We start from the raw sequence: 23830 nt of genomic DNA, 5'->3' as shown, positions 1-23830 counted from the left end.
CTGTAGCTGCTTTTGGGAATCTCAAGGACACGTAGGATGTTTTCTTTTTCTTTGGACCTAGATTAAAATGTAACAAGACAAATTATGTTATTTGAATATTTTGAGTTATGATATGATTTATGTTACTTTACGATTTGTGTTTCTGCGCGTGCGCAATGAAAATGTATTTATTAAATATTGACACCCAAATAGTGTCACGAGTAATGAAACAATACGTGGCGCCCCGATGTATAATCCGCCATCGGTCGGGGTGTTACAGATTGGTATCAGAGCTCCGTAACTTTAGGATAGGTGGTTAGACGTAACGACTTAGAATACCTAAGAGTCCCTTCTCGCGCATGAGAAATATCTAAAGTCAGTGGGAGCAGTATAAGTCGAGTCTTTTATTTCCAATAAGTGAAAAAGGAGGAGGGATGGGACTTCTGCAAATTTATCTTCTATTACACCTCTTGTACATGACACTGCACCACTTAATACTCCACATATCCCTATAAATGAAGGCACGTCAACTCACACAAGAGCAAGTCCCTGAAATAAATAATGAAACTGTTGAACCCGATAATACGCTAAGGAGGTCATCACGGTCTAAACGACCGACTAATTTTGAGGATTATGTAACCTACCTTAATGAAGCTGATATGGATATAGGAAAATGTAACGATCCATCCTCCTATATAGAAGCCATTGGCAGTGACCATTCTTCTAAATGGAATAAAGCTATGATTGATGAGCTTGATTCCATGAAACAGAATGACGTTTAGGAATTTGTTGAATTGCCCAATGGTGTAAAGCCCGTAGGTTGTAAATGGGTTTACAAAACCAAATTATACCCAAATGGAAATGTTGCCGCTATAAAGCAAGATTAGTTGATGAAGGCTATACTCAAAAGGAGGGAATTGTTTATCAAGAAACCTTATCACATGTATCACGGAAGGATTCGTTAAGGATTGTTATGGCATTAGTAGCTCAATTTGACTTAGAGCTACATTAAATGGATATCAAAACCGCTTTCCTGAATACATGAGGATGTGTTCATGACTCATTCTGAAGCCTTTAAACTTGAAGGTAAAGAGCACTTAGTCTGTAAGTTAAAGAAATCCATATATGGGTTAAAACAAGCATCACGTCTATGATACTTTAAATTTTATGAGGGAATGAAAAAACAAGGTTTCATAAAAAATCAAGTGGTTCAATGCACCAACCTCAAAATTAGTGGGAGCAACTTTGCTATACTTGTCCTTTATGTGGATGATATCGTTTTGGCAAGTAATAGTCTAGATTTGTTGCTTAAGTCAAATCGATTACTTTCGCATAATTTTGACATGAAAGATCTCAAAAGGCTTGAAATAAACCGAGATCGAGTCAATGGGATATTTGGACTTTCACAAAAGGCTTATATTGAACGTGTTCTTGCACGATAGAACATGCAACATTGCCCTCCATCAATAGCTCCAGTAATTAAAGGAGATGTTTTTGGTTCTTTTCAATGTCCAAAAACAGAGCCTTGAGAGGGAACAAATGAGGTTGATACCTTATGCATCAGTAGTTGGAAGCTTAATGTATGCTCAAGTCTGTACTCGTTCAAATATTGTATATATTGCTGGAATTCTAGGTCGATATCAATATATCATGGCCTAGATCATTGGAAAGCAGCAAAGAAAGTGGTGCGATATCTTCAAGGAACGAAAGACTATAAGTTAACATACAAAAGAACTGATAACTTGGAAGTAGTGGGCTATTTTGATTCCGACTTTGCAAAATGCAAAGATGACAATAAATCAACTTCGAAGTACATTTTTATGTTAGCAGGCGAACCAATTTCATGAAGGAGTCATGAGCAGCAGTTGACAACAACCTCCACAATGATGGCTGAATATGTTGCAGTGTACAATGCAACTTGCCTTGGGATGTTGCTGAGAAACCTCATTACCGGACTCAAAGTTGTTAACTCCATATCACGATCGTTGAAGATTTACTTGACAATTCAGCCGCTGTGAGTTTCTCGAATAGTAACACTTCGAGCGGAGCTGGTTTGTACCTTGACACAAATTATTTGTCCGTACGTGGACGAGTAAAGGAAAGTAATCTTTGTATCGATTACATTAGCACAAAAGACATGCTTGTGGATCCGATGACTAAAGGTCTACCACCGAAAACTTTCCAAGAACTAGTGACGAGGATGGGTTTTAGTAAATATCATTTGTAATAGCATATTAGCAATGTAATTTCCTCGAATATTTATTTTGTCTATAATAAAGTATGTGCGCAATTAATGATCTATAGACAAAATTGTACAAATTAAATAATGTTCAATAAGGGTTCATCATTGTCATTTGGGTCTTACGGTTTATATTGAGGCTTTAGTATGACTGTTGGGGGTCTCGAATTAATAGAAATTCGAATGACTGTAACTATCTACTTCAGTTTCAATGTGAAACTTGATAAATGTTCTAATGTGGCCAGAATTAACACTCATCATAAATAATCACTCGACCAAATGGGAGAATATTGGAAATAATACTACTTAAATGTGGTCTTCTAGATCATTCATTGAACTAGCCAAATGACCATGAAAAGTCCCCATTAATTTGGTAGTTACATGATGGATGTAATTGGATAATGTGAAAGGACTCTTACCCTTTGATGTCTTGTATGTGTATAAATAGAGATACAATAGAACACCATATCATCTATCTCATATGCACACTATCTCCATCAAAACTAAGGCATCTAAAAGGAAATAAGAAAGATTAGTATAATGACTTCATCATCTTCAAAGATAACCATCCCTTCAAGTAAGTATGGTTAATAATTTATTTTATCTAATGTTTATGATTGAGTTTACATGTTAGTGGTTCTTAATATTGCTCATGTTCTAACGATATAATTAACAGCAAGGACTTATTATATTAATTTGTTTCATGATTAATTATGAATATTAAATAAATACAACACAAACACACATCCAGGTTTAAAACATTAACCTTCTTTATTTCAAGTTTATAGTAAAACCTTTGGCATAAAGGACCATGTCTAGGCAACGGGCGATTTGATGTACGCCAAACTAGTCGAGTTCCCAACCCTTGTCAACGTCTTCAACTCGTAAGCAATCCAACACCTCGACTTATCTGTATGATAAAAGTAACCCATACACTTGCAATCCTTCGAGCATTTGCTCTCGCAATCACTCCTTTTAACCGGTCCAGTCCCAGGCGTATACTTAACCGTGAAATGGTCCGCCCCTTTAACCTGATAATACGTAAACCTACCCGCCTTACAACCCGGAGGTTTCGTATCACAATCTTTGCTCCACGCAAACACCCCTTTTGGCGTCGGGCACCCAACACACTGACTATCCTCACAAAGCCCAAACCTCCCGCACCGATTTGGTAAGTGGCACTCGTCTTCAAATATCATCCCATTGAAGTTCTCCTCCTTATCAAACATAGTGTACAACAAGCTCCAAGCGTTTCTAATCACATTTGCGCGGTAAGTGTAAAGTCTTAAGTTCCCATCGATGCCCAATCGGAGATAAGATAACGAACTATTATACCGAATTTGTCCCATATCTATAGATGGAAACTCCCAAGACTCGCCGTTTTTAATATCACACCTTAGTGAGTTGAAGTTGTTCTCTTCGTATTCGGTTTATTGAATCACCAACGTTGCATTTACAATAGTCACATTCTTTCGGTCTAATTCGGGGAATGTGGATGCCCAATAAGGCATATTGTTCTTGTAATACAAAGCCAATCTTTTCGGCTCAATTACAAAGCTATAATCCCCATTAACGTTTTCAGTAACCGACTTCCGGCTCACAAGCTTGTACGGTCCACCTTTAACTCTAAGAGTCTGCCCGATCAAGAGCGTATCGGTTGGGGAATCAAAGCTTTGCCAGACGAAATTACCATTCGAGTCACGAAGCACCATGTTACCATTGGAGAGTATTTCGAAACGGACAACGCCCTTATTGGCTGTGTTGGTTTGCCACACGATCCGCCCATTGGCCTCCGCAAGTACTAGGTTACCATTGGAGCCTAATGAGAATGTGGCGTTTTCTCGGACGGGTTTGCCTCTATTGGCGTCCCAGACCCATGGCATGATGGTTTGGTCACGTCTAACGCCCGCGCGAAGAGCGAGAGTGTAGGAGTTTGGGGTGGTGTTGTAGAAACATAACTGGAAAGGGAAGGTAAAGGGCGGAAGTGGACGGTAAGTTGGTGCGTATTCGGAAAGATAGGGCATGTAATCGGAATCAAAGAGTAAATCGCCTTCGTTGACATAAGTAAACGTTTCGTTCGGAGGAACTACGGCTTCGGAGATCTTGAATGATTGGAAGATCAAGCAGAAGAAGATGAACGAAAGATATGAATAATAAGCAGCCATGGCTAGTTGTGTGTGGTGTTGTATAAGGAGTGTGTATGCCTATTTATACATCTAGATGTATATTAGTAAAAGACTAAAAGGAATATAAACGTTATTTGTTTATTAATATTGGATAAGGGTTGACGCCCATGTATACCTGTGGCGTATGTTGTTTACGAAGATGTTCAATGATTTTTTCAAGATTCGCTTGACCATTCAAATTAAGGCAGCCAGGAACCCATAATAGAAAGACAGCGTATGTGAACTTTATGAATATATAGCAATAATATAACACAAGTGGTAACGTGCTATATGAGTATATGACACACTGTAAAGTCGCCTAAGAACTATTAGTTTACTACCAAAAGTCTAATTTATACATGTGCTTTCTGTAGCGACGGTTTTACCCTTTAATGAAGCTCGTAGGTTTAACTATAACATTTAAAACAAAAGATGAAACTAATATATGTTTTAATGTTGACATTTACGCAACAAATATTGTGTTCAAACTTGTCTTCTAATGTTCAAAGTAGATGATTTTTTACTACTTTATTAAAATCACGATTTTTGGTTGATTATAATGTATTACAAGAGAAAAAAAACTATAAATAATACCATTGACCGCGACAGTGATGCATCAGGGGCGGATATATATTGTGGGGAGGGGTAGCCTCCGCTGTGGCTTAACATTTTACCGGTAATGTAAAAAAATATTGACCGATTTTCGTGTTTCGTTACCGCTTGAAAAAAATAGCGTTATCATTAAGATTTTAAGTCCAATCAATCTATGTTTTAAATCCAATCAAAAGCCAAAGACCAAACAAAAAATCTCATTAACCCAACCCAACCAAACCACGATCATCACTTCGCCTATCCATCTTATCCATTTACAACAACAAAAGTAAAAAAAAAAAAAATACAGTAGCAGCACAGCTCCATAGTCCACACCACCGCCGGCGCCAGACGAACCTCCGCACCATCGCCGAACAACCTCCGCACCATCGCCGAACAACCTCCACACCACCACAATAGTCACCTGTCATCACCGGTCCACAACCACCGCCCATAGGTAAGATTTTTCAATTTCTTGTTTAAATTAAAATTAAAAAGAGAGAGGGTGAAAAATGAAATTCTTCTTGGTGAGATTAATACAGGAAAATGATTAAATCAAGAGGTTTCTCTTGCACGAGCTGGAGACACGTGATGGGGTTCTCATCATAGAACAATCACAAGTTTATTAAAATTATTCCCAGAAGTTGTTGAGGTACTTCAATTTATTAAATTAGATGGAGATAGTGTACAAAAATCTAACGCAAAATGCATTCTATCATATTTTAAGACTCTTGAATTTGTGTTTTATATACACTTGTTGGACGAAATTTTAGGCATCACAAATGCTTTATCAAAACATATTAAAAAAAGAGTTAAGATTTGTTGGAAGCGTCTAAGTTGATAAGTGGGACAAATCGAGCATTGAATAATCACTAATACAAAAAATGCTGCTTAACAGCGGTTTTCGGCTAAGTTAAAAGCGGTTTAAAACCGCTGTTGATATGCTCGTTGTTTATGCTTACAAAGACTCCATAAACAGCGGGTTAAAGTTTTGATTTACAACAGTCATAATATACAGCGGTTTCATAAACAACGGTCATAATATACAGCGGTTTTCATAAACAACGTTTAATTATATACAGTGGTTTTGTTAAACATCGTTTTATTATATACATTGGTTTTGTATTAGCATTATATTTACAGCGTTTCCCATACATAATATGTTTCCTATCATAAATATGCAGCATAATTTATCCAGCAACAAAATCATAAATATGCAGCTAACTTCATACTGAATTATCCAGCAACATTAAAAATAACACTTATATTCCAAATTATCTAATTTCATAAAGTACTAACACCAAAATACATAAATCCAAGATTATCAATTGAGAATCATTGTGCCCTTACAAACAATCTATCAAAAAGTTTAGGAATTAATCTCATAATCATATCGTCGAGTTCCGCCAATGTATCCAATGTCGAGTCGTGCCAAATCTAAAAAAGATAAATACAAGTTAGAATAGCAAGAGAAAACCACAACCATAAATATAAGAACCCGACCCAAACTAACGGAAAAGCAAACCGAACAACCCGACGCGAACTATCCCAAACGAAAACTGAACACCGACCCGAACTAACCCAAACCCGACAACCCCGAAAATAAAAATATCCAAAACGAACATTTTTTATTCATTCACATGTAAGCCCGAAACCGAACAACCCGCACATTTTTTTTAGTAATATCCAAAATGAACATGTTAAAAGCTTTTTATTCCAACTATATCTAACCCGACATCCATGCAACCCGACAAAGCCTGACCCTATTAACAATTCGGGTTATTCGGGTTAACCCGAATAACCCGACCCTAATTAGTTTATTTGGATTCGGGTCGGGTCGGGTTAATCGGGTTTGGGCTTTTTTGACACCCCTAGTTCAAACATATAAGCTTACGGAAACTACTTACAAGCTCGGGAGATTGATTTTGAGGATTGCGGACAAATTCAAACATATGTTTTATAACCATGTAACCGCCTTCCCAATAGCCCTTTTGTTGTTTGCACTACAACAAATTTATATTAATATTTAGAAAAAATATTAACAAAAACTAATGAGCTAGCAAGTTATAAAACTTACTTTAACCATTTTCCACGTTAATGCTCCTTCCCCAAAAGCTTCTTCAAATATTTTCGAAAGAAGATAATTATTTTTATTCTTTATGCCTTTTGAAGAATCTAAAATAAATCCTTATTTTTTTTTGGGGGGGGGGGGGAATAATAAATAGGATCCAGTGATCGCTACAAAACACAAATTATATAATAATTAAATAATATGTAATAATGAAATAAATATAAAAATTATTGAAATAGACTATGAAAAACAAAATATTTGTTACCTTGCCATATATGGTGCAAGAATATATTCTTTTTCACCATGATAACTTGATATGTCGAGAATGTGACTTTTAACCTCTTCGGGTCGAAGTCGGCATGCAACTTCGGATATCGCTGATATACTAAATAAACCCAATGGCCTTTCTTTACGAACTGATTCCTCATAAAAATAGCTTAATTAAGAAAAAACATGATACAATTAATAAAATTAAAAATATATATACGGGTATATTGTACAAAATACAAAAACTAACAGACTTACATTGGAAACCAATTAACGAGTGCGGTAGCAAGCCAACCTTTGGCAAAGACTTGTATAAGCAGCTCATACTCAAAGCAATCAAATAAGATGCTGGAAACATACCATCGGGTGTAGAAAAATAGAATGCACAAGATTCACATGTAAAGTAGTTATGCAATTCATCAACCAAATCTTTAATCCTTTTAGCTCGTTTACTTATTACCTTCAAAGCCTTATCTATCATTTTGTTGCGTTCGTATTCATCCGTATCAGTGGTTTTCTTCACCTTTGGTTGTTCAACATTAATCTCCTTTTGGTCCGGTTGTTCTTCATCCTTATCAATGTGTTTGTTCATTATTGATTGTTCAATGCTAAGCTCCTTTTGAGTTCGTTCAACTTGATTATCTTCTAGATCAGCCCACTACATTAACAACAAATTTTTTATGTATAAACACACACACATATTACTAAAGTGAAGTAAGTAATTACCAATGAATTGACAACATCATTATCCATATTTAAGTTATATGAATGCTCGTGATATTTCAAGTTGATCGTCTTGGAGCGGAAATGGTACATAGGGTGGGATGTCATCACCGCTTGTAACATCCCCAAAATTTCGATTCACATTTGACAACTTAGGAAAGTTGATGGATCAAAAATAATATCAAAACAAGTCATGAGAAAATATTAAACAAGGAAATATAAGAAAAATAAGGAAATAAAAATGTTTCCTAAGTTAAGTATTCTTATATGAAAGAAATTTCATCCCACATTGGAAGATGTAAGAAAGTTGAAGCATTCCACCAAGGGTATAAATAAGGATGATGGAATCCATCCCACATGAAAAGTGGTAAAGAAATGGAAGCTTTTTATAAGGAAGAGATTTTCCATAGTAATATTCTTTTATGAATATCATGCACCAAGTGATCCTAGCGGAGGGTGCGTAGCACCCAACGCGCTCGGGCTCGAGTGAGGACGAGGACGAGGACGATGGCGATGGCGAAGGCGAAGGCGATGGCTACGGCGACGGCCAAGGGCGTTGGGCGCAATGTGGCGCTTTGGTGCCGCCTTAGTATTTTTGGACAACGAGAATTAGACTAGAAGTGACAAGCTACAAAAGATGAAGGACCAAAAGTGAAAAATAATATCCAGAAACCCATCGCGTACCGCGATGGGCCGTGATGACTCAAAGACACGTGTCACACTCCGGTGACACGTGGCAACACACCAGGACACGTGGCAACACGTGTCAGGCCACGTGGCGACACGTGGCATGACATCAGAATGGTACCCGTCGCGGTACGCGACGGTGTTGAAAAAGGTGCCCATCGCGTACCGCGATGGGACACAAAAATGGCTAAAAAGGGGAGGGATCCGGCTCATTTCACACACACCACAACCACTCTCTCTAAGTTATTTTCTCTCTCTACCTCGGTTTGCGTGCCGACACCGTTTTGCGTGCCACCGACCCCACAATATCACATCATAATCCGTGCCACATACCCGGTGTTTTCCTCGAAGTGCGTGCCACTCAAGAAACCCGACATTCCGTCTCAAAGTACATGCACGACCCGGAAACCGAACATTGCCTCGATTTGCGTGCTAAGAGGGGTTGATCAAGAGCGTCTCGATAAACGTGCGTGTAGAGTAGAAGTGCTGCCTGTATAAGCTTAGGAAAATATAACTCCGAATACCCGTGCGAGGTAAGAGGTTCTGCCTAAGTTATTATTTTATTGTTATAAATGGCTTAGACCATAGTCAAAGTTATAGCCAAACCTTGATTACGATTAAGAATCATATAACTTTTCTTAAGTGAGGGTTATAGTTAAAATAGTATTTCTTTATTATTAAGAAATATGATATTGTATAGACGTTTCTTCTTGAAGAAGAAACAATACATATGATTCATAAATAAAGAAAGGGACTAAAGGTCCAAGAGTTTTATAAACAAATGCTTTTTATCAAGGTTAAAGCTATACGAAACGGACTAAAGGTCTGAAGCTAGATCGTTGATCTAGTTATTTATACAAATGTTATTCTCGTACTATAGGTCCGAGGTAACAAAACAAGAAGAAGGAAACAGAAAACAGGAATCAGTAACAGAAACTGATTATAAACAGAAAAGGTGAATACGCCCCAAACCTTTTATACTGAGTCTAACTGTTTAAAACTTTGTGTACAATAATAAGAAACGGACACTCTGATTACATGTGTCTGGATCCAAACATACATGGTGACTCGGAGTTCCCCGAGGCCATGCATATCATCAACATGCCTCTGAAGGTCTACGGGACTGTTCAGAGAAATGATATTGTGTATATAATTAATTGTACATGGTACTTAGGGTAATTTGATCCCAATTGAGTTGGGTGCCTAATGAGTAGTCTTTAAGGTATTATTGTTGGTTTCACAAATGTATTATGGTTTGTTTCACAAAGGTATTGAAAAGAGATTTTAGAGTCAGCGTTATTCACCAGCTTTGTGCTGACGTATTTTTCCCCATGTTACAAGGAAAACAAGAAAGGTTAGAACATACAAGCAAGAAGGAATAGAAGATTGGAGTTATAGTCATTAGATGCTATCTGATGGCTCAGATATTTTATTTCAAAACATTACAAAGAGTTATGTTTTTCAAAGAAATGTATTTGAAACATTGAACGGGTATTTTAACCCGATAGTTTAATAAGTTTTCAATATAATAATATTTTAATTAAAGACTTCCGCTAAATTTAGACCGCAACTCTGATGTATTTATAAAACAGGTACCAACTTGTGGTCACACGCCTAGGCCCTAAAGTGGGGTGTGACACCGCTTCTCGGTGCAGCATTACTCGGGCAGTTTCTCGAACCACTTGTTGATTTGTTGGGTGATTCAACATTTAAAATCTACAAATAAAAAAATAATTCTGGATTGATCATGAAACGAATCTCTTCCTAAGAAATATGATTACAAGAATATAAGGTTATAAAATTTTATAACAAGTGTAAAAAAAGACTATAAATAGAAGATAAGTTTACATCAGATCTGACAAATTGACAAATAGTATACCAATATGATGTAGAAGGATGGCATCAAATATGACGCATCATCAGTGACTAATGATGTTCAATTAAGGACTAACCAATAAGTCAATAACCAAAATTTATCTTTGTAAAAGTAATGGAAAAATGTATCTGAATGTTGTAATTAGAATGGAGGGGAACCCTCATTATATACAAAAAAGAAAAAAAGAAACCAGAAACCCTAGAGAAATCTAACTTTGGCCTATGCATATAAACGAACCAAATGAAAACGAAAGGAGCATGTTCTTGTTCATTTACTTTAATCGAACAAAAGAATGAACACTGTCAGTTAAACAAGCAGGGTTTTCTTGCCAGTGCTCATTCGTTAAGAAAGTCAGTGTGTTCGTATATTTTGGTCATTATCAATATAAACGAACGTTTCACGAATGAACATAATTGAGCTAAAACCAACTGTAAGTAAATGTAAACCACAATTTGCTGGGCATAAAAAAGCTATTAAACCTAGACTAAATAAAAATTTAAATGAATATATTAACAAACTTAATTATACATAAACTAACGAACATAAATGAACATGAACGAACGAAGATACACAAATTTAACTAATACAATAATATATAGAACCTAACCCTTAACTGAACTAAACCGTGCACACCCCCATATACAAGTATACAACTTATAAATCAACCAAACATACCTTCAATGCGTTTTTAGGCCACTGAACAAAACCCTTGATTTGAGACATTTTTGCAATGCATGCCGTGCGGGACTCCTTAGGGAAAGATAAATTCATGTATTCCGGCACAACATAATCAACTTGCACTTTTAAACAACCCTCTTTTATGAGCGTGTCATGTACAAGTGTTTCAGCTAAAGTAGGAGATACCGAACCTTTAGCTATAGTTATTTGGCAGTCCACCTCATAGTGCATTAACAATTCACACGGATATATGCCTGCAAAAACATAAAACGTTAATATATGTCTTTTTAAATCAGTTTGAGTTAACTTAAAAATCAGTTTTGGTCAACTTTAACTACTTAAAACTCAAAACTGTTAACAAGTCAAAATAACCCTCAATATTAATACTAATATTGCCTAATCCACGTGAGATGCACTCAGCGTGTCCACAGTTTCGCTACTTTGGTTCACGTTCACCCCCTCATTGCATGCTCCTTTGAACAAACGTCCAACAACTTGTGATGGAGCTATAAATTCAACAAACAAAATTACATTGATATATGTATTATAGACAAATATATTAATGTATATTAATATAATTATCTATTACGCATGAAATTGCCCGAGTTCGGCCTCCGTGCTCTGGTCCAAACAATCTTGTTATTGGGTCGGACCGCTTTTCCAAATATGTGCCGTCTTCCTTCATTTCTTTTTCAACACGAAACTATAAGAAAATATAAATGTTATAACATCGAATAATTTTATATTTATAAATAGATATACACGTGTTTACCAAATCGTTGATTTTTTCATCTTGAATCTCATACAAACGAGTTTTTTTGTCCTTACGGGCTCTACCTGCAGCAAACCATTGAGACTGTTGATCTTTCAAATCATCAAAATGTGGATTAGCCGACACAAGTTGAGGCCACAAGGTAGGAAAATTATCCTTCAAGCCTCTAAATCCAGCGGGTCCTGTGCGGGCGTGGTTTTTTTGTGCGTTTGCACTTGCTATTGCTTTTTCACTTTTTTTCTATGCATCAATAAACAATAACTAACGTTACAAAAATATTAAATATAATAAGAATAATAATAATAATAATAATAATAATAATAATAATAATAATAATAATAATAATAATAAAAATAATTAACATATACCATGGCTTCCTTTCTAGTCTTTGCCTTTACGAATTCTTCCCAATGCGGCATGTCGAGCCATGGATATGTGTTAAGAGGATTTTTTTGGGATATACGAATTTTCATGCCAAACTACTTTGGAAATCGTTACGATATAACACAACTTTCTTAAGTGTGACATTCTTTGCCTTATCGTCTTTGATATTCCAATCCTCCTAAATATTTACAAAACAAATCTTAAATATAATTGTTAAGAAATATTTTATGTCAACAAATTTACAATATTAGTTACAATACCTTGACTTCCAATCAAAACTTGTCCCACTCTTCGTCTGTGATACGACTCGTCTCAAGATGATAAGAAAACCTTGCTCTAGCTAACTTTCCAACCGATGTAGCAAATTAAGAGGCAGCCTTACCAATTGCTAGCATTGTTCACCAAACTCAAGTTTTAAATCTCCTTTCCTTTTCTTGGACATACTTATTGTCTGTCATAATGTTTTACAATATCAATATTAATTCATTATTAAAAAGTAAAGTTATCGAAGTCTATTATAAAAGAAATTAAGAGTGTTACTAAACTAAAGTAATCTCCTTTTCTTTTTTTTGGCATAATTACTGTTACTAAACTAACAGATTAAGACTAATACAAAAGATTTGACACACATGTTCATATTTAACATATTAACATATTGTCAGCCAAAAGACTCACATAAAAGAATCTTCACACATGTTCATATTTAATTCACCAAACCAACCTACCAATTGAAGTTTTAATATTTCTGCATATATATACACGTACATCATGTATTAAAAAATCATGGCTCTCAACATAAATCTTTCCTTTTTATAAGAATCATACACTTCTACACCGGTGCCTCATAGTGTTTTCAAGTCATCAATCAACGGAGACAAGTAAACGTCAATGTCATTTCCAGGTTGTTTCGGACCCTGAATCAACAACGACATCATTATGTATTTTCGTTTCATGCATAACCATGGTGGAAGATTGTAGATGCATAGAAGAACCGGCCACGTACTATGAATGCTACTCATGGCTCCGAAAGGGTTAATTTCGTCTAAGCTGAGTCCAAATCGTATGTTTCTAACCTCCTTGCCAAATTCTGGACACATATTATCAATATTTTTCCATTGAGGTGAATCCGCAACATGTCTTAATTTTCCATCATGTATACGATCATCTGAATGCCAACGCAATAACTTTGCTTCTTTCTCATTTGAAAATAATCGTTTTAGTCTTGGTATGACTGGCAAATACCACAACAATTTAGCTAATTGTCCATTCTTCACATCTTCGTCAACGTCATCGGTTTTGGTTTTACACTTATACCTCGAAGCACCACACTTAAAACATTTATGATCATTTTTAAACTTCTTTCTATATAGCATGCAATCATTTGGGCATGCATGTATTCTTTTCACTTTCAATCCCATCGGGCACATAAGTTGCTTTGCTTTGTATAACGAAACTGGCAACTCGTTATCTTCCGGAAGCATTTCATGCACAACCTCTAATAGATATGTGAAACTTACATCACTCCACCCGTACTTAGTCTTTGCATTAAACAATTTCAAAACAACACTAAGTTTCAAAAAATTCAAACAACCAGTGTATAACGGTTTTTCTGAATCTTCAAATAGACGTTTTAATTTGTCTTGTTCACCGTCACCGATATTAGTCTCTAAATCTTTACACATGTCATTTAAATTGTCATTGACGTCATTTAAATCACCATCGTCATTATCTATTAAATCGTGTTTATCATAATTGTCCTTATTTGACGACGTGCCACAATCAGTAAATGACTCACCATGCATTGACCAACAAGTATATCTAGGTTTAAACCCACGAGATATCAAATGGTACTCTATTTCATTTATATCATCATATCTTTTGTTGTTTTCGCAACTCCTACAAGGACACCAAATCATTTTATCTCCAACTTTCACTTGATTGTCTTTGGCAGCCTTAAGAAAACCTTTAACGCCATTTATATATGTTTTGCAGGTAGATAAATTACCGTACATCCAGTCTTTACGATCCGTCTGAAAAAACAAATAAATCTATGAATATGATGTAAATCGGTTTTTTAAGGCAGCGGATCCTAACCCACTTTTTGAAAATTATATCTCGCATGTATACATTTTAACGAGTTGACATTTAAGAAAAAATCGGCACCATTTCCCCTTAACTCCCCAAGCATGCGTATAAACCGCAAGCTCGAAAGAGTAAGAGGAACTAATCACCAGATTTTTCTTAAATGTCAACCCGTTAAAATATATACACATCCTAAACGAGATATAATATTCAAAAAGCAGTCCCGAAAAGGGGACAATCCAAAATTTATCTCTATTAGATAAATTTTGGACGGGTATATACTCTAAAGGGCTAACTAAAAGATTAGTTAGTGAGTAAGTATAATATTAATATTTATAAAAAAACTCAAATTTTCTTACCTCCATGAATATGATTGATGAGAGCTTGAAAATGGATAAAGAAGGGCTTGAAAATGGATGAAGAAGACAATGAAGAATGAAACGTATGAGTTGGGTATATATGAACGTTACAATTTTCAAATTCTCTTAACTCTATATTTACAATGGTTATTATAATTAACATCGGTTTCCAAATTAATTTTTTGAATTTTTATACATTTACAGCGGTTTATATATGAACGTTACAAATTTCATATTCTCTTAACTCTATATATACAGCGGCTATTATAATTTACAGCGGTTTCCCAATTAATTTTTTGAATTTTTATACATTTACAACGGTTTTTACGTTATTAAATATATTAGTATTATTTTTTAATTAAAAACAGCGGGTATTTTTTTTTGAACCGTTGTATATGTAATTTATGAACCGCTGTAAATTTCCATATTTGTAGTAGTGAATCTAAGACAAACCGGATTTGACAAGATGTTGGCAAAAGTTATATCTTTTGTGAAAAAAAAAACAAGATTAAGATGTTAGATATGGAGGAAAGTTATGGTAATCCATGAAACCGGAAGTATGTCAATACTAATCGACATCATTTTGAGGTTGAAATTTTGAACACGCTCTTGGATATGCAAATTCAAGAACTTGGAAATAGATTTAGTGAGGTCTCAACTAGTTTGTTGGAAAATATGTCGGGTTTAAATCCTTGTGATTCGTTTTCCAAGCTGGGCATATCTAAGATAGTGACTTTTTCAGAGATGTATCCGAATGATTTTACTAACGAAGAAAGAGGGTGTATTCCGGATGATCTTACGACCTTTTATTACACTTTAAAGAAAGATGCTAAATTTGCAAAACTGGATGGAATGGGTGATCTTGCTCGTGTAATGGTGGAAACCGAAAAACACACAACTTTTCCTTTGGTTTATCGAATATTGAAGCTAGCATTGGGTTTACCGATTGTAACTGCAACCATTGAAAGATGTTTCTCTAAAATGAAGCTTATCAAGACGGATTTGCGCAATCGAATGGGTAATGAGTATTTGAACAATGCTTTAGTTTGTGTGGTCGAAAGAGAAACGTTTGATAAAGTAAATGAAGAAGATGTAATGGCTCGATTTCAAGCTATCAAAACCGAAGATGAGATATTTACAGCCCAACCTAGATCCGCCACTGTTGGTTCGTTAACCCGGTTAGTTTAAATTTATTTGTTGTCTTGTTTTTTATATTTGTGTCGTTAACATTGTTTTAAATACGGGGAAACAAATTTAAACGCTACGACTCGGTTTCAAGTCTAGATACGCTACTATATGCATGGTGCTTGTGATGATGGTGACGTTGGGGAAAAATATACTTAGATTAAAGCGGTATGTGATTTGGGTTCAGAACGTCGTGAGACAGTTCGGTCCATATCCGGTATGGGCGTTAGAGCATTGAGAGGACCTTTCCCTAGTACGAGAGGACCGGGAAGAACGCACCTCTGGTGTACCAGTTATCGTGCCCACGGTAAACGCTGGGTAGCCAAGTGCGGAGCGGATAACTGCTGAAAGCATCTAAGTAGTAAGCCCACCCCAAGATGAGTGCTCTCCTATTCCGACTTCCCCAGAGCCTCCGGTAGCACAGCCGAGACAGCGACGGGTTCTCTGCCCCTGCGGGGATAGAGCGACATAAGTTTTGAGAATTCAAGAGATGTGAAAAATATATTACAGTAGTTTTTATGAATTAGAAGAGAAATATAACTATTAAAACTAGGGTTATATTTAGCACAACCATTTTAAAATATTCCACACTTATATCAGCCTTTGCCACTCGCGGTCATCCACTTACCGTCACAATCCACCACCTACAACTGTAATTCCGCCTCAACCGACCACCGCAACACCTGACCACCGCTGCAATGCCGACTAATCCTGGTTAAAGGTATAGCTTATATTTATTGGTGTAATAGTATAGTAGGAGTACTTTTTCTAATATTAAGGGGGTTATTGTTTCGAGATAAGTTTTACGTCAGTCGACTCGTATCATTCTTTCGATCAAAATCCCTAAAACATGGGTTTGAAACTCGGAAAAAAAAACTTAACGACGTTAAATGTTTTTTAACGAAAATCCATTGAGACAAAAATTCTTGAAAAAATATTGTACCATTGATAATGATTTTTAAAGGACGAATTATCATCGGTCAATACACAAAAGATATGATCATTTATTTCCAATTTAACAATAAGTAAACGCATGACCAATATAGATGATAATAAGCTTAGTGTTAATGACAACCATCCAACTAACGATGGAAGGGGCTTACATGGTTACCCCCTTAATTCGGGTAGTCTTTATTGTGCGGTAACACCAAATGGGCGGTGGGTTAAAGATGTGAAATCGGATTATACAACAAGAAAAAGAAGGTAAGAGAGAGTTATGTTTGTGCATGGAGTGGAGATCGAGAGAGAGAGAGTTTAAGGGTTGGTGAAAGAAGTGGAAAAAATTTTAAAATAGGAAGGAGATGAAGGATAAAATGGATTATAGGTGAGAGAAAAGATGTATTACAAAAATAGGAGATCCGTCATTTGTCATTTCAACAGGCGGATGTCAACATGCATGTAGGCCTATCAGATATTGTCTGGTGAGGTGGACGACAACCCTGACATCCGCCATTTCAAATGGCGGATCACGAATATTTTATTCGTGTTCCGGATGTCAACATTGGTGATCCGTCATTTTGACTGGAATGTCACATATTCCAAAGTAGCCTACCCCTATGTGTAAAAGTCAATTTTGATGGACATCCGCCATTTGAAATGGAAGATATCATCCTGACATCCGTCATTTCAAATGACGGATGTGAATAGTGATTTTGACTGATCTGACATTGTACCAGTAACTTTTTCTTTATATTATTTAGTTTTTTCTTTTTGTTATTTACTTAAACAACCTTATTTAACAAATAACGTTTTTAAAAAATATGTTTTGTCTCTTTATTATTTATTAGTTTTCTAAATGTTATTATTTAAAAAAATATAAAATTTAATATTAAATTTTTTTTAATAAAAAACACAATGTTTAAGATTTAATCCTTGCAAATATTAAAAGAAAAAGGTTTCTAAGTTTTAAAACATAAACAATTTGGTTCTAGAAGATTGATATATATATATATATAATTCATACACATTATCATGAATTCAAGATTTTATAGTAGATTATCAACTTAGCATAGAGCCATGCTGCTTGTTAGTATAATAATCATATGGTAATGGTATGTGTTTCAATCAAAACACGTGCATATACTAATACTTCCCGTTTGAAATTCAAAACAGTAAGTAATATATATTCAAGCAAAATAAAAATAGATAACGTACGGTATACCTGCATTCCGAATATGAGTTGAGTAAATGATTGCCGAATAACGATACGCGGTTAATTTTTTTTTTTAATAAAAAACATCATGTTTTATAAATTAAAGCTTTGTATTTTTTTAAAACATAGTGTTTTTTATTAAAAAAAAATAATATTAAATTTTGTATTTTTTTTAAATAATGACATTTAGAAAACTAATAAATAATAAAGAGACAAAACACATTTTTAAAAAACGTTATTTGTTAAATACATTTTTTTTATTTGTTAAATAAGGTTGTTTAAGTAAATAATAAAAAGAAAAACTAGATAATATAAAGAAAAAGGTACTGGTACAATGTCAGATCAATCAAAATCACTATTCACATCCGCCATTTCAAAAATGACGGATGTCAGGATGACATCTTCCATTTCAAATGAAGGATGTTCATCAAAACTGACTTTTACACATAAGGGTAGGCTACTGTGGAATATGTGACCTTTCGGTCAAAATGACAGATCACCAATGTTGACATCCGCCATTTCAAATGGCAGAACACGAATAAAATATTCGTGTTCCGCCATTTGAAATGGCGGATGTCAGGGTTGTTGTCCACCTCACCAGACAATATCTGACAGGCCCTACATGTATGTTGACATCCGTCATTTGAAATGACGGATCTCCTATTTTTGTAATACATCTTTTCTCTCTCCAATAATCAATTTTAACCTTCATCTTCTTCCTATTTTAATTTTTTTTTGAAAGAAGTGATGCCACTAAAGATACTAGTTAGGCTATGTGTAGTGGAGGGGCTACAAATTGGGGCGTTTTGCGCCGAGTGGCGCCCAGTCAGCAAGGGGTGAGAATTTGTTTTTGTAGTGTAATGGTGTAGGGCTACAAATATAATATATATATATATATGTATATATATATCCCCCTCTCTCAATCACAATATAATAATATTAAAAAAAACATTTCGCCCCCCCCCCCCCCAAACAACACCTTCCGGCGATAAAAGCTTCCCCCCCCCCTCCCACACACACACACACACACAATTCGCCCCACATTTCGCCCAGAGGGAAGGTGTTGTAGCCCCTTCGCGCCCAAAATTCGCCCCAATTCGCGTCCACTACAAATAGCCTTAGGGTAATTGATGGTAAGTTTGAAATAATCATATTCTATTAGTTGATCATAAGGCTGAGGGGTGTGGGGCTTCAACGGGGGCGCTAGAGCCCCTCCGCTCGCGCCCCCAGGCGCTAACACCACACCATCGGGGCGCTAACGGGGGCGCTAACGGAAAAAAAGAGAGGCGTGAGCTGGTTAGCGGCTGAAGAGAGAGAGAATCTTGCATTGGGTTTAGAAAAGAGCCGTTGGGCTCTTAAATATTAAAAAAAAATATTTTCCTATATAATTATACTCCATTTCACCCATTTTTATACCAAAACTTCAAACCTTCACTCAAAATCAATTCATCTTCTTAACTTTTTTTTAAAAAAAATGGCTGGAAATTGGTTCCCAAACCTTGATTCAGATTATCTTGACGACGATTTATGGTCGTCACCGCACCAACCGATGTTTTATTCGGAGCCGCAAGAATCATCCGGCTTTCAACCATCCAACACACAACCGTCTCCTAGAGACTTCAGTAACCTAAATCCGGTCGATCAAATTCTAATGGAAAAGCAAAAGGAACGTATCCGAAAGAGATTGATCGAATAAGACCAAGCCGAAGAATAAGAAGAATGTTTTTTTAGTACTTTAATTTTTATTTTATTTTTAGATATTAATGTGTTTTTTTTTATTAATGTGTCTTTTTTTTAATAATTTATGAGTTTTTTTAATAATACGTTGTTTGAATATATTTATAAAAAAATAAAAAAAATTCGCTGGAGCCCCTCCACACCAGGGCCAGGGGCTCCAACGAGGGCTTCAACACCCCCCTTATCCAGTTTCTCTCTCTGTCACACGTCATAATATTATTGGTTGGAGCCCCCATTAAAGCCCTCCACGCCCCTCAGCCTAAGGTAGTGGAGGGTATTTAAAAGTTACTCCCCCTATGGTACGGGGTAGCACTATGTTGTTAGGCTATACATAATTGTTAAGGGTGGATATTTTACATCACATCACATCACTAACACTCTTTTGAGTCTTTTTAAGTTTTAACAAAAACATATATAATAGTTAGTGTCACTTAATTTCAAGCTACATTAACCTTTGTTGTAGAAATATGCATGCCTCTATAGCACCCATAATGCCATGGGGATTGAATAGATTATATAAGTTTTATCTGTCTTGTTCATATATTAATGACCCTTATAAATGATCTTATGGGTCCCATAATGTTTAAATCAGCTCAGATAACTATTGGTGAGGTAACAGGTGAGAAACACATAACATGTCTCTCAGTTGACGAGATCCATTAGAGCACGTAAGTTAAAACAAAACCTTTAAACATTTATTATATTAATTCACCCCTTTATTTTAAAAACAATACAAGCACACACGGACGATAATGAAAGAGCAGTTGCTTTCCTTCATAAGTGTCATCAAGAGACTTCGATCAGGTATAAATACTATAAGACATAAGTCTCTACCACTACGTCAACTAACTAAAATAATGACTTAATTCATGTATAAACTAAAAGGACGAACACAACATGCTTTGAACTTTATAATGCGTAAAAACAACTAAGTTACCGATTAGCTCCTCGTAAACCTTTATTATATTAATTCGTTTCACTATGAATTATGAATATTAAATAAATACAACACAGACACACATCCAGGTTAAAAACATTAACCTTCTTTATTTCAGGTTTATAGTAAAACCCGGATCTAGGCAACGGGTGTTTTGATGTAAGCCAAACTAGTCGAATTCCCAACCCTTGTCAGCGTCTTCAACTCGTAAGCAATCCAACACCTTGACTTATCCGTATGATAAAAGTAACCCATACACTTGCAATCCTTCGAGCATTTACTCTCGCATTCACTCCTTTTCACCGGTCCAGTCCCAGCAGTATACTTAACCGTGAAATGGTCCACCCCTTTAAGCTGATAATAAGTAAAACCACTCGACTTACAACCCAGAGGTTTTATGTCACAATCTTTGCTCCACGCAAACACCCCTTTCGGCGTGGGGCACCCGACACACTGACTATCCTCACAAAGCCCAAACTTTCCACACCGATTTGGTAACTGACACTCGTCTTCAATATAAAACACATCCCGGTTCCCACGAGCATCAAACAAAGTGTACAACAGAGTCCACGCCTGTCCCCGCACTCCCTGGCGATAAGTGTAAACTCTTAGGTTCCCATCGATGCCCAATCGAAGATACGATAACGAGCTATTATACAGAATTCGTCCCATATAAATAGAAGTTGTCTCATATATCGGGGGAAGATTCAAGACTTCACAATCCAATTGATGAAAATCGTTCCCTTCATATTCAGCTTCCGCAATTCTAAACGTTGCATTTTGAATTGTCCCATTTGTTTTGATTATTTCAGGGATCGTGAATGCCCAGTACCGCATGGTGTTCTTGTAATACAAAGCCAGTCTTTTAGGCTCAACTACTAAGCTATACGCCCCGTCAACGTTGTTCTTGACCGAATCGCGGCTCACGAGCTTGTACGGACCACCTTTAACTCTAAGACTTTGGCCGACCAAGAGCGTGTCAGTCGGGTAATCAAAGCTTTGCCAGACAAAGTTACCCTTTGAGTCACGAAGCACCATGTTACCATTAGAGAGTATTTCGAAACCGACAACACCCTTATTGGCTGTGTTGGTTTGCCACACGATCCGCCCATTGGCCTCCGCGAGTACTAGGTTACCATTGGAGCCTAATGAGAATGTGGCGTTTTCTCGGACGGGTTTGCCTCTATTGGCGTCCCAGACCCATGGCATGATGGTTCGGTCACGTCTAATGCCCGCGCGGAGAGCAAGTGTGTAGGAATTCGGGGTGGTGTTGTAGAAGCATAACTGGAATGGGAAGGTGAAGGGCGGAAGTGGACGGTAAGTCGGTGCGTATTCGGAAAGATAGGGCATGTAATCCGAATCAAAGAGTAAATCGCCTTCGTTGACATAAGTAAACGTTTCGTTAGGAGGAACTACGGCTTCGGAGATGGAGAATGATCGGAAGATTAAGCAGAAGAAGATGCACGAAAGAGAAGAAGAATAATAATAAGTAGCCATTGCTAGTGGTGAGTGGTACGGTTTGGATAAGCGGGGTGCATGCCTATTTATACAAATTGATATATTCATTTAAGGAATCTAAAACCTTATCTATATTGGATAAGGGTTTATGTCTGCCTGTAAAGCTTGTTTTTATCATAATATTTCATTGTAAAAGTGTCTAGATTCGTTTCTCTTTGTCTTCCAATAACGAAGAGCGTGTCTGCCCATGTGAGTGGCGGCTCAAATGTTTTAAGCTGTTTCTCAAAATGTAAATAAACAACTAGCAAGTTGTTAAGAAGCCTGTGTGTCTTCCGTTAATTCATGGTCATAATGTTCTTAAGATATAAAACTGGCATGGAAGAACTTGCAAGTACTAGCTGATGAAGATAATGCCATTACAGATTTGAAAGAAAAATTAATATTATGGTATCGACATGGCTGCTGATGTTAAGAGTCCTAGACCAAGGGGAAAAGAATAGTCCGACGGCTTGGATGAAAGTTTAACAAATGCTTGAAAAACGAAGTTAGGCAGGCCATTGACGATGACGAGAACACGAGTTCCCCTACTAGAAAAATAGACAGTTGCGAGCAAAATTTGCAACCGAAAAAAACAGTGGCAAAATTTTGAAATTATAATGGTAGCAAAATTAACAATGGACGTTGCAAAACGGTCGCAAACCTTGCTACCGTTTTCTTTTTGTGTTGCAAATTGGTCAGCGGTTGCAAAATGATCTCAAAATATGAGAGAAATAGAAAAAGAAATAGTCGCAATTCAGTTGCAAGCTTAAAAACAGTTAAGGGTGGAAGCAAACATATACATGACAAAATATAATCATAGCATTTTAATTTTAGTTTTTATACATTAAAATGAAGGACTAAGAGTAGTAGAAATGACAAAAAAAAAAAAAATAATCTCCATCCACAATTTCAAACAAACCCTAAACCATCATTTCTCGCCACCGTAGTCCACAAATGCAGATCTTTTCGTGGTGTTATTCAATCATAGCTCAAGGGTATATTTGTATGACATCAAAGTTGATAAATCAAGTAATGTCTAAGGTTATTTAAGCGTTGTTTTTTAATACTATCATTTACAACGGTTTTTTGAAGCGTTGTTTTTAGATATCATTTTACACCAATTTCTCAACCGTTGTAATTACATTTTATAACGCGACATTTAAAACGATTTTAATACCATTGTGTAAACCCCACTTAACCGTTTTAAAATAAACTTTTTCTGTACTAATGGGTGGTGGTGGAGATGGCCTTTAGATGGTGGTTAAAAATGTTACGTCAGTAAGAAACTAACAGAGTTATGATCCGTTAAGTTCGAGAGTTTAATAAACAAATAGGCTCAAAGTTAAGAGTAGTGAGTATCAAATCACAAAAGTATTATTAACCAGCGGGTAAAAGTTTGAAATATTAAAAATCAATATTATTTTTATTAGGAAAATAGGATTTTAATAA

At 36.0% G+C, this 23830-nt stretch overlaps 3 pseudogenes across 1 annotated transcript in view; all 3 read right to left on the bottom strand.

Annotated features, from left to right (window-relative positions):
• LOC143532450 (epidermis-specific secreted glycoprotein EP1 pseudogene) overlaps positions 1–23830 on the bottom strand; it is a 34963-nt pseudogene that overhangs the window by 8546 nt on the left and 2587 nt on the right. The gene's annotated exons all lie outside the window — the stretch shown is intronic.
• Positions 2903–4416, bottom strand: LOC143532447 (EP1-like glycoprotein 3 pseudogene; annotated as a pseudogene).
• On the bottom strand, positions 20907–22381 carry LOC143532446 (epidermis-specific secreted glycoprotein EP1 pseudogene; annotated as a pseudogene).

Source organism: Bidens hawaiensis, unplaced genomic scaffold, assembly GCF_021521415.1.
Source record: "Bidens hawaiensis isolate Kalapana, Puna unplaced genomic scaffold, B.hawaiensis_p1.1 tig00009445_1, whole genome shotgun sequence".
Taxonomy (NCBI): domain Eukaryota; kingdom Viridiplantae; phylum Streptophyta; class Magnoliopsida; order Asterales; family Asteraceae; genus Bidens; species Bidens hawaiensis.
The sequence above is the reverse complement of the archived record's forward strand: the minus strand, read 5'-3'. Positions and strand labels throughout refer to the sequence as shown.